Genomic DNA, 12011 nt, shown 5'->3' on the forward strand with positions numbered 1-12011 from the left:
TCTCAAGCACCGCTCCGCTGGGCCCTTCCTGTCGAGCACCGCTCCGCTGGGGCCTTCCTGTCAAGCACCGCTCCGCTGGGCCCTTCATCTCATGCACTGCTCCGCTGGGCCCTTCATCTCAAGCACCGCTCCGCTGGGCCCTTCATCTCAAGCACCGCTCCGCTGGGCCCTTCATCTCAAGCACCGCTCCGCTGGGCCCTTCCTGTCAAGCACCGCTCCGCTGGGGCCTTCCTGTCAAGCACAGCTCCGCTGGGCCCTTCCTGTCAAGCACCGCTCCGCTGGGGCCTTCCTGTCAAGCACCGCTCCGCTGAGCCCTTCATCTCAAGCACCGCTCTGCTGGGCCCTTCCTGTCAAGCACCGCTCCGCTGGGGCCTTCCTGTCAAGCACCGCTCCGCTGGGCCCTTCATCTCAAGCACCGCTCCGCTGGGCCCTTCATCTCAAGCACCGCTCCGCTGGGCCCTTCCTGTCAAGCACCGCTCCGCTGGGGCCTTCCTGTCAAGCACCGCTCCGCTGGGCCCTTCATCTCAAGCACCGCTCCACTGGGCCCTTCCTGTCAAGAACCGCTCCGCTGCGGCCTTCCTGTCAAGCACCGCTCCGCTGGGCCCTTCATCTCAAGCACCGCTCCGCTGGGCCCTTCCTGTCAAGCACCGCTCCGCTGGGCCCTTCATCTCAAGCACCGCTCCGCTGGGCCCTTCATCTCAAGCACCGCTCCGCTGGGCACCACCGTCTCAAGCACCGCTCCGCTGGGGCCTTCCTCTCAAGCACCGCTCCGCTGGGCACCGCCGTCTCAAGCACCGCTGGTCCATTGACAGTGCCGGTTCTGTGTCGAGCAGGTGTTCACGAAGCACTCTGGGCACCATGCCTCCTCCAATACCAGTGGAGTCGGTTATCCATCTGATGTACTGTGGCTTTGCACTCCCCAGGATGGTACAGTGGGCATGGAGGCCCCTCGTGGATCTGGCGTCGTGGACTCATGTGGCTGAGGTGCCCCCCTTTCCCTTCCCCCTGAGGTGCCTGTTGTTTTATCATCTGATGCCCCTGCAGTGTTCTCTCCAATGGTATCCGGTCTCCTGTGTGGGCTTTGCCCATGTGTTTGTACACATTGGCCCACGGACTATGGATATTGAACGGACTGTGCAGGACTTATTGACTATGTTTATACTTTGCACTATGTTCATTATTTCTTTTGTATATTTCATATGGCATATTTACCATGACTTAAATGAACCTATTTTATACATAAATTTTAAACTTCATTTGAATTATGTCTTTGCATTCTTCCGGGGGGTTTGGGGGGTGTCACTCTGACTTGTTGCTCTGCATTGGTGTGTAGGTATTGGGGGGGTGGGTTGGGGGGGTGGGTGTATCGCGTATGTGTGTTCCCGTAAGCTTTCCTCCTCCCCCCTCCCCTGTGTCGTAGGTGCAGTACTCACCGTTATCGTCTGCGCCGGCGTTCGTACTCCTGGTAGATGAGCAGGTAGACAATAGCCGGTAGGATGTGTAATTAGAGCTCCATGCTGTCCTCCTTCCTCGTGGAGTGTGTATAGGTGAGCGTTTTCCCGTTCGTAGTCTGTTTCCGCCGTGTTTTTATCGGCGGGGCTCCCGCCCCGGAAAAGGTGGCGGACTGGTGAGTTGTGATAGGGTGGGCGGTACATTGTCTGCCGCCTGCCTGTTGGCGGTGACCGCCGCGCTGTTTGTCGGTCCCGCCGTGGCGGTCGGAGTGTTAATGTGGCGGGCTGTGTTGGCGGTTCAGGGCCATTTTTTGGACCGCCTGCCTGTTGGCGGGTTGGCCGCCGCTTTATCACCGACCGCCAGGGTTAGAATGACCCCCTAATAAGTGATTTCCTCTAAAACATAGGATGTTGACCTCTAAAGTCAGCAATTTTTACGGTAACGCCACATCCTTTCCTCATATGTACTTGTGCCTTTTTTGTTAAAAAATAAAATAAAACTGAAGGTTCACGTGACAGAATTCTTTTTGGTTAGCCCACCTCTCCCCATTAGACACTATTAACAAATAAGGGAATTGAACACAAAGCCACAAAAGCAGTATGTAGTGGGTGCATGTCTGAGTCAGAGTCTTAGTCAAAACAAAAACAGAACTCAAGCACTTTTGACTAAATATTCTCTTTGTTTCTTTATTGGTTTTGAATTCTTTGATTAGTTCACTAGTTTTATTGTTCTTCCTTCTTCACAGGCTCTCTTTCTTCTTTTCTTTGTTTCTTTTATTCCTTTCCTTCTTATGTTCCCTGTTAATATCTCTCTCTCTCTTTCTCTCTCTCTCTCTCTGTCTCTGTGGTTGTCCTCTTCTTTTATTTATGATTCTTTTGTCTCTTCTCCCTACAGGTTTTCTTCATTTAAATCATGTTATCCTCAGAGGTATGAAAAGGGACAAAGGGAAATAGGGGATAGGTAAGTATATTGATTTTTCTTTGTGCCCTTTTCTTATCTTTGAGGGGGAGGGTGTGGGGTTGTGCCTAAAAGTGAAGATATTGAGTTTTGATTTTGAGTGCTCAAGTGCTTGTGGAAAAAAACTCTTTGTTCATGCTCTTTTCACTCCCTCTTCCCTGTTTCTCCTCTGTAAGGCTTCTCCCCGTACCTGAAATAGCCACGTCCCTCCTGGGATGTGGTGGGTGGTGTTGGCGTCTTCTTCTTTTGAGTCAGCTCCAGCGGAGGACTCCGGTCCCCGAGTTCTCTCCGTTATTGTTGCACTGGCCTCCTCGATCCTCTGCTGGTCGATTCCTTCTGTCCTCGGTTCAGCGTCTTCTTCCTCCTCTTCAGATGGTGTCCCCCGATCTGTTTCTCCTCTGGGCAATGTTGTACCTGAAACACAAAAGGTTGAAATTCCATAAAACATCCTAAAATCCTTGAGTTAGTATCCTTATTCTTAGCCAGCCAGGTAAGAGGAGCTTGATCGGTAATTAAAACAAAAGGATGACCAAGCAAGTAATATTGTAGGGATTCAACAGCCGATTTGATAGCTAAACATTCTTTCTCAATTGTCGGACAATGCATTTCACGAGGCAACAGTTTTCTGATGATATAGACGATAGGATGATTTACCCCATCATCATCCTTTTGGGATATAACCACTCCAATACCTACATCAGAAGCATCCGTTTGCAAATAGAAAAGTTTTGAAAAATCAGGGCAATGTAACACTGGTGGGTAGTGAGGCTCCGTTTCCAGGACTCATAACCTTTCAGTTGGGTGGGCGTGAGCCCTCTAAGCTTAGTGGGTTGATCCTTTTTAGGAGATTTGTCAAGGGAGTTGTCATGGTGGAATAGTTAGGAATGAATCTACAATAGTAACCGAACACTCCCAGAAATGATCAAATGTCTTTTTTCGTTTGTGGGGGTGGTACCTTGAGAATAGCCTCTACTTTGTCAAGTTGTGGTTGTATACATCCCCTTTCAATAATATAGCCAAGTTATGAGATGGACTCTTTGGCAAGATTACATTTCTCTAGATTTGCGGTTAAACCTGCATCTATTAAGGTATGAAAAACATCTGATAATGTCCTCTTCAATGATGTAGATGTTCTTTCCAGGTCTCACTATATATGAAGATGTCATCTAAATAGGCTGATGCATATTCTGTGTGTACACGTAATAACTTGTCCATTAGGCTTTGGAACGTAGCGGAGCCCCATGTAAACCGAATGGGAGAACTGTGAACTGGTATAACCATGATGCTGTAGAAAAGGCTGTCTTTTCCTTATCTGTGGGGTTTAAGGGTATTTACCAGTATCCTTTTGTTAAGTCTAAAGTGGACATATACCGTGCTTTCCCTAGACGTTCAATTAATTCACCCACTCTTGGTATTGGATATGTATCATAGCCAGATATATTATGTAATTGTCTAAAATCAATACAAAAGAGAACTGTCCCATTCTGTTTGGGCACTAGTACCACCGGTGAACACCAGGGACTGGTGGAGGGTTCAATGATACCCATTTGTAACATAGATTGTACCTCTTGTTCTACCAATTTTCTACGAGCCTCAGGAATACGATATGGCCTAAGACGCACTAGTTTCCCTTCTTTTGTTTTGATTCTATGATATATGAAAGAGGTTTTACCAGGTTTTAAGGAAAATAACCTGTTATTCTGCTCGAGGATCTTTAATAACTATTCTTGTTGTTCAGGGGATGTGTGAGGATTGATATGAGGAAGCCAGTGTTCCGAATTATCTGGTTGGGGACATAATGGTATTTCTAGGAGTTTTACTTTATTTATAAAATACCCGTGTATAAATGTGGGAAAGAGATGTTTGGTTCCTCCCATTTCTTCAATAGGTTGATATGATAGATCTGTGTTTTCCTAGGCGACTCGGAAATTTTAAGGCGATGTGTAACTAGATTTATCTGTTCTACTATTTCATAGGGGCCTTGACATCTTGCTAAGAGCTTGTTGTCAGAACTAGGTAAAAGTACAAGTGCCTTCTCTCACACTTTTATTTCTCTTAATGATGTTCCTTGATTGTAATACTTCTTCTGTCTATCTTGGGTTTCCTCTAGATGCATTCTGACATCCTCCCATACTATCTGTATTTGATCTTTTAATTGTTGTGTATATTCTAGAATTTCTTTATCTTCTGTCTCTTTCTCTTCCCAACTCTCAGCAGCCATATCTAATAAGGTTCGGGGTTGTTGGCCAAAAACAAGTTCAAAGGGACTATGTCCAGTTGAAGCCTGTGTGTGGGTTCTTATGGCGTATAACACTAATGGTAGCTTTTTATCCCAGTCAAGTCCAGATTCGGGTATGGATTTTTAAAAATTGTTTTAATGGTTTGATTGTACCTCTTCACTAAACCATCTGTTTCTGTGCGATACATTGATGTGTGAAGATGTTTTACCCCAACAGTTGACAAATTTGGGCCATCAATCTGGACATAAATCAGGTACCCTGATCTGTTAATAATTCTCATGGAAACCCAACTCGGCGAAAAACCCGATCATAGCATTTTTTAAAATATTTTTTTATTAACATTTTATTATTCAATAAACAGTATCATGTTTACAGCACCATCTTGTTTGCTTCGTGTTAGTGCATAACAGTGTTAATATCACTACTGTCTACATTGTTTGAATGTTCTACTTCATTATTCGATAACCTTTATACTTTAAACTTATACAAGAATAGAACATCAGTGGCGCTTCTTCTCGTATGGGTTGCCCAATTGGCCTGGTGTAGCAGAGTCATGTTTTTCTAGTTATTATACAACACATTTAACTCGTTTCAAACATTAATCAACTTAAACTTAAACACGATGGCAATGTAGGGGGTGGAGGCTGCTAATGCAGGGGGATGCCATTTCCTGGCTTTTCCAGTATATATGGTGTCATTACTCATAGGCTTGTCTGGTTTCGGGTGGGTGGGGCGTCTACCGGGTCCAACCTGTCTGTTACTCAATGTCCTGGGCTCTGTCCCCTGTTGTCAGCCTTTTATTCAATCTCGGCCTTATCGTGTCTTCCCTTACCATGTCCTAGAGGGTGAGGCAACACCTCCTCCCTTCCTATGTTTATCCGGTCTCCACTCCTGTTGGTGTGTCTGTGTCCGCTGTTCTCAATATATTGTCCCAGCTTGTCATTGCTACTTCCCATTTCTGTGCTATAGGGTGGCGACGCATTCCCCTCCCCTCCTCGCTCTTCAGGACCTGGAGTTCGGCTCGGGCCCATGTTGTAACGTCTTGTCTCCACCCAACCCGGGGGGGCTGAAACTGTGCCTTCCAGTTCTTTGCGATCTGTCTCCTGTACAGTACCAGTGCCAGACTCAGAAAGCGGGTCTCCACTATTCCCCGCGGCAATCCATCCCCAAAGCTCATCAGACATCCGTCAGGGGTCGGAGTCAGGTTCATATTAAGGAGTCTCGACAGGTCGGACATCACCTCTTCCCACCCCAGTTGGATCTCTGGACAGGTCCATACCATGTGGTCAAAATTTGCGTCTACATTTTTACATCTGGGGCACACCCTAGGATCCCCCCCATAGATTACTGTTAGCCGATGTGGGGTGAGGTACGTTCTGTGGAGGTAATTATATTGTATATATCTCAGTCGTGTGCTGCGAGCGACGGTCCGGGGGTAAGCCAAAGCTCTGTTCCATTCCACATCTGACGGTTCCCTACCGACTGTCCTCCCCCATCTCTCTCTCAGTGGTCGCAGGGATTCTAGTGCATCCTCAACTTGAACTCGGTATAATTTAGGGACTCATCTCCTGATGTCAATAGGAGATGCAGCACCCTGTGGGTGGCTGGTTCCGCGTTGACCGTGATTGAGTGCGTTTTCAGCACATGAATCAGTTTATGATACATAAGGAACTGCCCCGGGGAGACTCCACTGTCAACAAGATTAGTGAAAGACCTCAACACTCCCTCCTGAAACAGGTCTCCCACCGTTTCTATTCCTGCTCTCCTCCAGGTTCCGAGGCTCATGCCTCCCAGGTTCCTCTCACCTGCCTCGATCGTGAGTACCGCCAGGGGTAGGGCCGGAGGGTACGGGGGGACAATGCCATCCCTTTTCACGCACCTCTTCCAACATGCTGACGCCACTCTTGTCATCGGGCTGTGCATGTGGGGATTGAGCTTCCTATTTGTCATTCGAGCAATGAACTGATTTATGTCCTCCACTACTGGGTCGGTGTACCTCTCCAGGTGATTCTTACCTGTGAGCCACCCGGCAACCCATTGCAGCTGGGATGCCAGGTAATAGGCTTCAAAATCTGGCGCTCCTAGACCCCCCTGGTTAGTTAGCCTGCATAGTATTTGGAGCGAGGTGCGTCTACGACCATCATCCCATATTAGTTCCCTGAGTAGGGTGTTTAGTTCACGAAACCACGCTGTTGGAATCAGAAGGGGCAGGTTAGCGAAGTAGTATAGAAGCCGGGGCAGCATGACCATTTTGGACAATGCTACTCTGGCCATTATCGTCAATTTCAGCGATCGCCAGAACCCCACTGAGGACTTTAGGGATCGTAGAGCTCTGCCCAGGTTACCCTCGCGCAAGTCTGCCTGTCGTGAAACACCTGTATACCCAAGTACTTAAAGGTTCGAGGGGCCCAAATCATATCCCCAGGGCATGTTGTTGGGCGTTCGCCGCCCGGAGCCATAGGAAACACGCATGTCTTGCTACGGTTGAGGCAAAGTCCAGATATGTTCTCATAGTTCTCCAGCACTCCCAGCGCCCATGGGAGATCCTTCTCTTCGTCCCTAAGGTAGACAAGTATATCATCAGCATATAGCGAGATGATATGTTCTTGGTGTCCCCATTCCACTCCTCTACCCACGCCCTCCTGCCGCATCTGGGACGCCAGCGGCTCGATGGCCAGGGCGAATAACAGTGGGGACAATGGGCAACCTTGTCTGGTTCCCCTGTGAATTGGGTAAGTTCCGGACACCGTTTTACCTGTTCTCACTCTTGCCAGCGGTGACGTGTATAACAAGTCCACCCATTTGACCCAATCTTCACCCATTCCCATACGGAGCATCACTGCTCTCAGGTAGTCCCATCTGATCGAGTCGAATGCCTTCTCAAAGTCCACCGCGAGCAACACCCCTGCTGCAGGTTTCATGTCGCTAGGCATATTCAGGACCGCGAAGAGACGTCTCAGGTTTAAGGAGGTGCTGCGATTCGGGACGAAACCATTCTGATCTACATGTACCAGAGTTGGAACAAGAGGGAGTAAACGGTTGGCCAAGATCTTGCTTAGTATTTTAAAATCACTGTTTAGCATTGACAGGGGGCGGAAGTCAGTCACCGAAGGTTGCCTAGATTTTGTCTTAGGGAGTGGGACTACCATTGCCTCTCTCATGGTGCACGGCATTATCCCATTCTGTAGCGATTCTGTATACATCTCTACCAACTGGGGGGTCAGTTGCTTCTCGAATTTTTTATAAAAGTCCATGGGGAGGCCGTCTGTCATGAGGCTAATTGAGCTATAGCTTCACTGACCTCCGCCATCGTCACTGGGCCCCCAGCCTATCCCTGTCTCCGGCCATCAGTTTCGTTATAGGTATATGTTGTAGGTAATTATCAAAGACCTCCGTACTGATTTCAGCCGGTTTTCCATATAAAAAGGTGTAATATTCCTTGAATGCATCATTTACAGGGCCTGGTCTACTCCTGCATGAGCCTTCCTTATCCAGCACATTTGTGATGGGCTCGGCCTCTCCACCCAGTCTCACCAACCAGGCTAACATTTTCCCAGACCTACCCTCTTCAGATTGTAGGGAGGCAAAGTATTTTTGTGTGCTGTGGCATCTGAGTTGTTCTTCGATCTGGGAATGGTCCCTCTTTGCCTGATTATATTTCTAATTTACTAGTGTGCCAGCCCCCTGATTAAGTTCTCCCTCATGTATTATCTTCTCTAGCTTAGTCAGCTCCCTTTCAAGTGTGCGTCTCACTCCGGCCGATTGTCCAAGACAAAAAACCCTTGTCGCCACCTTGAGGGCCTCCCATTCCGTAGATCTAGAGGTGGTGGATCCACTGTTAAATTGAATATGGTCAGTCAGGTGCTGTCTCACGGTATCTCTATATGCTGGGTCCTCAAGTGCTGTTGGGGACAATCTCCAGGCCGGAATGGGGGGCCTAATCTCTGCCGCCATCCATGTTACCAATAGAGGGTTGTGGTCGGACAGTGTACGGCCCAGATATTCTGAGTGAACCATCCCACGTGCAAGGTCTGCCGTACACGCCATCCTGTCGATTCTGGTGTGGAGTCGGTGAAGGCCCGAATAATATGAGTAATCCCTGTCGTGTAAGTGTTGTTCCCGCCAAATATCCACCAGTCCCCAGTGGCTCATCCATTCACTAAGTTTCCCAGCTATCTTACTTGACATTGCACCCTGCAGTGGGGGGGAGGATCTATCCAAGTCTACATCTAATATACTATTGAAGTCCCCTCCAACCAAAAGCTCTCCTCTCCTCTGGCGGGTGAGGTGGCTCGACAATTTCATCAAAAAGGGGATCTGGTCTTGATTTGGGGCATACATGCAGCATAGGACAATCGGTGTGCCGTATAACCTTCCCTCCAGAATCACGAACCTCCCCTCACGATCTATGTTGGAAGCTTCTATCTCTAGGGGAACCCCTGCACGGATCCAGATCATTACTCCCCTTGCGTACGCTGAGTACTCTGTTGCGAACACCCGCCCCCTCCACCTACGTCTCAATCTCTCAGGTTCACCAGCCGCTAGGTGGGTCTCCTGTAGCATTGCTACCTGTATATTCCTCCTTTTTAAATAAGCCAGTATTTTGTGTCGTTTGGCCGGTGACCCCATCCCTCTAACGTTCCACGTTAAGAAATTGTATTGTGCCATGATGGTGATTTTTAAATTTACATTGGCTACTCGTTGCTACTCTTACCGTCTGCTGTCCCCTGTTCATTAGTGAAGCACTGTTGTTACGCAACCATTCACCACCCCTAGCCATCCTAACTTGTAACTGCTTATCCCAACTCCCCCTCCCCATGGCACCTCTCAAACAGTAGGCTGCCCAAAAACGGAAAAAACACCCGTGCAACAGTGCAGCATGTTTCATCTTTTAGTTGCAGTTCTCGCCAGTCCACCTGTACAGGCGAGATTCCAGTAGGGGGGTGGCCCTGCACGGAGGGGCCATTAGTGCACCATTTGCACCCGCCCCAGGGTGTCCGGTAAGCCTCTGGGCCTCAGAGGTCATCTGCAGTCTGTAGGATCACTACCGGGGCCTGCACGAGCTGCTCGAGCCCCCCGCCGATGACATCACGGTCTCGTCCGATTCACCGCCAGAGTCCTCCCGGGGGGTCCCTTCTCCGTTCACACGGGCCGCTGCCTCCAGTGCTGCTCTTCTGCCACTTTCTTTTTGGTTCCGGGATGGCGCCAAGTGTGGGCGACTTCGGGTCCGTCTTCCCCTGGGGGGCCGGTGCGGTCCACCTCTGGTCGGGCCCCCCCTCCCGAGCCGCTCTGTCTGGGTCCCATGGGCTTCCAACCATTCCCATGCCTCCTCCGGGGATTGAAGAAATGTTGTTTTACTGTCAAGCATTACTTTCAGCTTAGCCGGGTATAGCAACGAATATTGTATACCTTCGTCCCTTAGAGCCCTTTTGACTGCCATGTATGAGGCACGCTTACTCTGTACCTCTACTGTAAAGTCCGGGAACAGCGTGACTTCGCCATTTGCTACCTTAAATGGGCCCTCTTCTCGCGCCCTTTGTAGCAAGATGTCCCTATCTCAATAGTGCAGTAATCTTGCGATCACCACTCGGGGGGCCTGCCCGGCGCCAGGGGCCTCGCAGGCACGCGGTGTGCTCTTTCCAGAGTGTAGAATGAAGTCAGCCGGCCCGGTGCCACCTCTGTGCTCAACCATTTTTCCAGGAATTCCACCATATTTGATCCTTCTGCCCCCTCCGGGAGGCCCACCACTCGCACGTTATTCCGCCGGCTTCTCACCTCTGCGTCCTCAGCTCTTCGCTCTAGTCGCATCACTCTATCTCTGAGATGCGACATTTCGGCCTGCAGGTCTTTTTGTTTTGGTGCGATGTCGGCCAGTGTGGTTTCTGTCTCTTTGACTCTGTCCGATAATTTGTGATGGTCAGCCCTCAAGAGGCCCAGTTCGACCGCGACCTGATTGATGTTGTGTTGCAGTGTTAACTTAGTGTCTTCTATCGCACCTAATATTTTGTCCAGGGTGACCTGTACATTGACCTGCAGTGGATCCTGCACGTCCCCCCCCTTGCGCCCGGGGGTCGCTGTGCTGTCCATGACTTTAGCCTTGTGGCGGTTCTTAGGGGACATCGATTGCGTAGGAGCTCGTCCCCCCCGGTGGCGAATCGGACCACAGTGCGTTAGTTCAGGGGATCCCCCAACTAGGACTTCCGTCTCAAGCGCAGTTCAAAGCCCGCAGGGGCCGGCAGGTAGAATCCCACCAGCACCAGTGACCCGTGCTTTCTCGCTCTGGATCTCAGTGGACTCGGGGCGCGTTGCACCAGGACAAGAGGCACCACACCAGCTCGATCACAGTAGTCGCCACTTCAGGAGCCGGACCGGTCCGGTCAGGCAAGGCACCCACTATCGACCACCCCCGCGGTGGGCCACCGCACGTGGTACCGCGGACCGCTCCCATCCCGTTTCGGCAGGCGAGCCCTGCTAGGCAGTTCATCCACTCTTAAGGAGGTGCCGCAAAGTGCTGCGTCGCTGTGGCTCACCCCTGGGCCATCGGCCGTCCGCTGATACTCAGCTCCTCGATTGGCATGCCCCAGTCGGGGTCACCCCGGGATTCTCATCTCCCCAGGTGCAGCTGGGCGATCCTTCATATTCTGTGGCCCGGGGCCCACCATGCCAGCCCCAAGCTCAGGGGCCAGCGCTCTATTCGCGCAGTACGGCACCACAGGCACGACCATCCACCAGGGGGCCCCTCTATCCGCCGATCGTCTCGTTCGGCCGGGGGACCGGTACTTTCCTCCTTCAGGGCGGCCCTCCCGGGGCCCGGCCCGTTCCGCTGGTGTGTGCCGGTGTTCAAAGTGGGTGTCCGCTACACCAGAGGCCCCTTCCGCCAGACACACCGTGCCGCATGCAGGGTCGGCGCCACAGGAAGGCTCCCGGCAGCCGGGCCCCCGCTAGGCCCAGGGGCTCCGGTCGCGCACGTTCTTGTTGCTTCTCCTTACTTGCGAGGATGGGGGCGGAGGGCCCGCATGCACCCCAGGCCGCCATCACACTGTCCTCCGCGGTCTCGGGAACACGAGGCCCTCCACGATCAGCCCCGCAGCAACCTCCAGGCAGGAGGGGGGCCACCCCGCCTCCCCAGCCGCGGTCGGCCGGCTCCCCCTCAAACGGTGCGTGGTCCCACGCCCATCCGCGCGCCCGCTCACTCGCTCAGTCAGGCTCCCGGCATTAACGCGGCGACAGGCCCCAGGCCGTGGGGCTCGCCGGCCGTCTCCAACGGGCTCCGCCAGGCTCGCTCTTGGCTCCGCTGGTGCTCGGGTCACCCACACGGGTCCTCGCTCTCGCTCCCCGTCAATTTGCCCCAGGGGGTGGCCC

Source organism: Pleurodeles waltl, chromosome 6 (assembly GCF_031143425.1).
Source record: "Pleurodeles waltl isolate 20211129_DDA chromosome 6, aPleWal1.hap1.20221129, whole genome shotgun sequence".
Taxonomy (NCBI): domain Eukaryota; kingdom Metazoa; phylum Chordata; class Amphibia; order Caudata; family Salamandridae; genus Pleurodeles; species Pleurodeles waltl.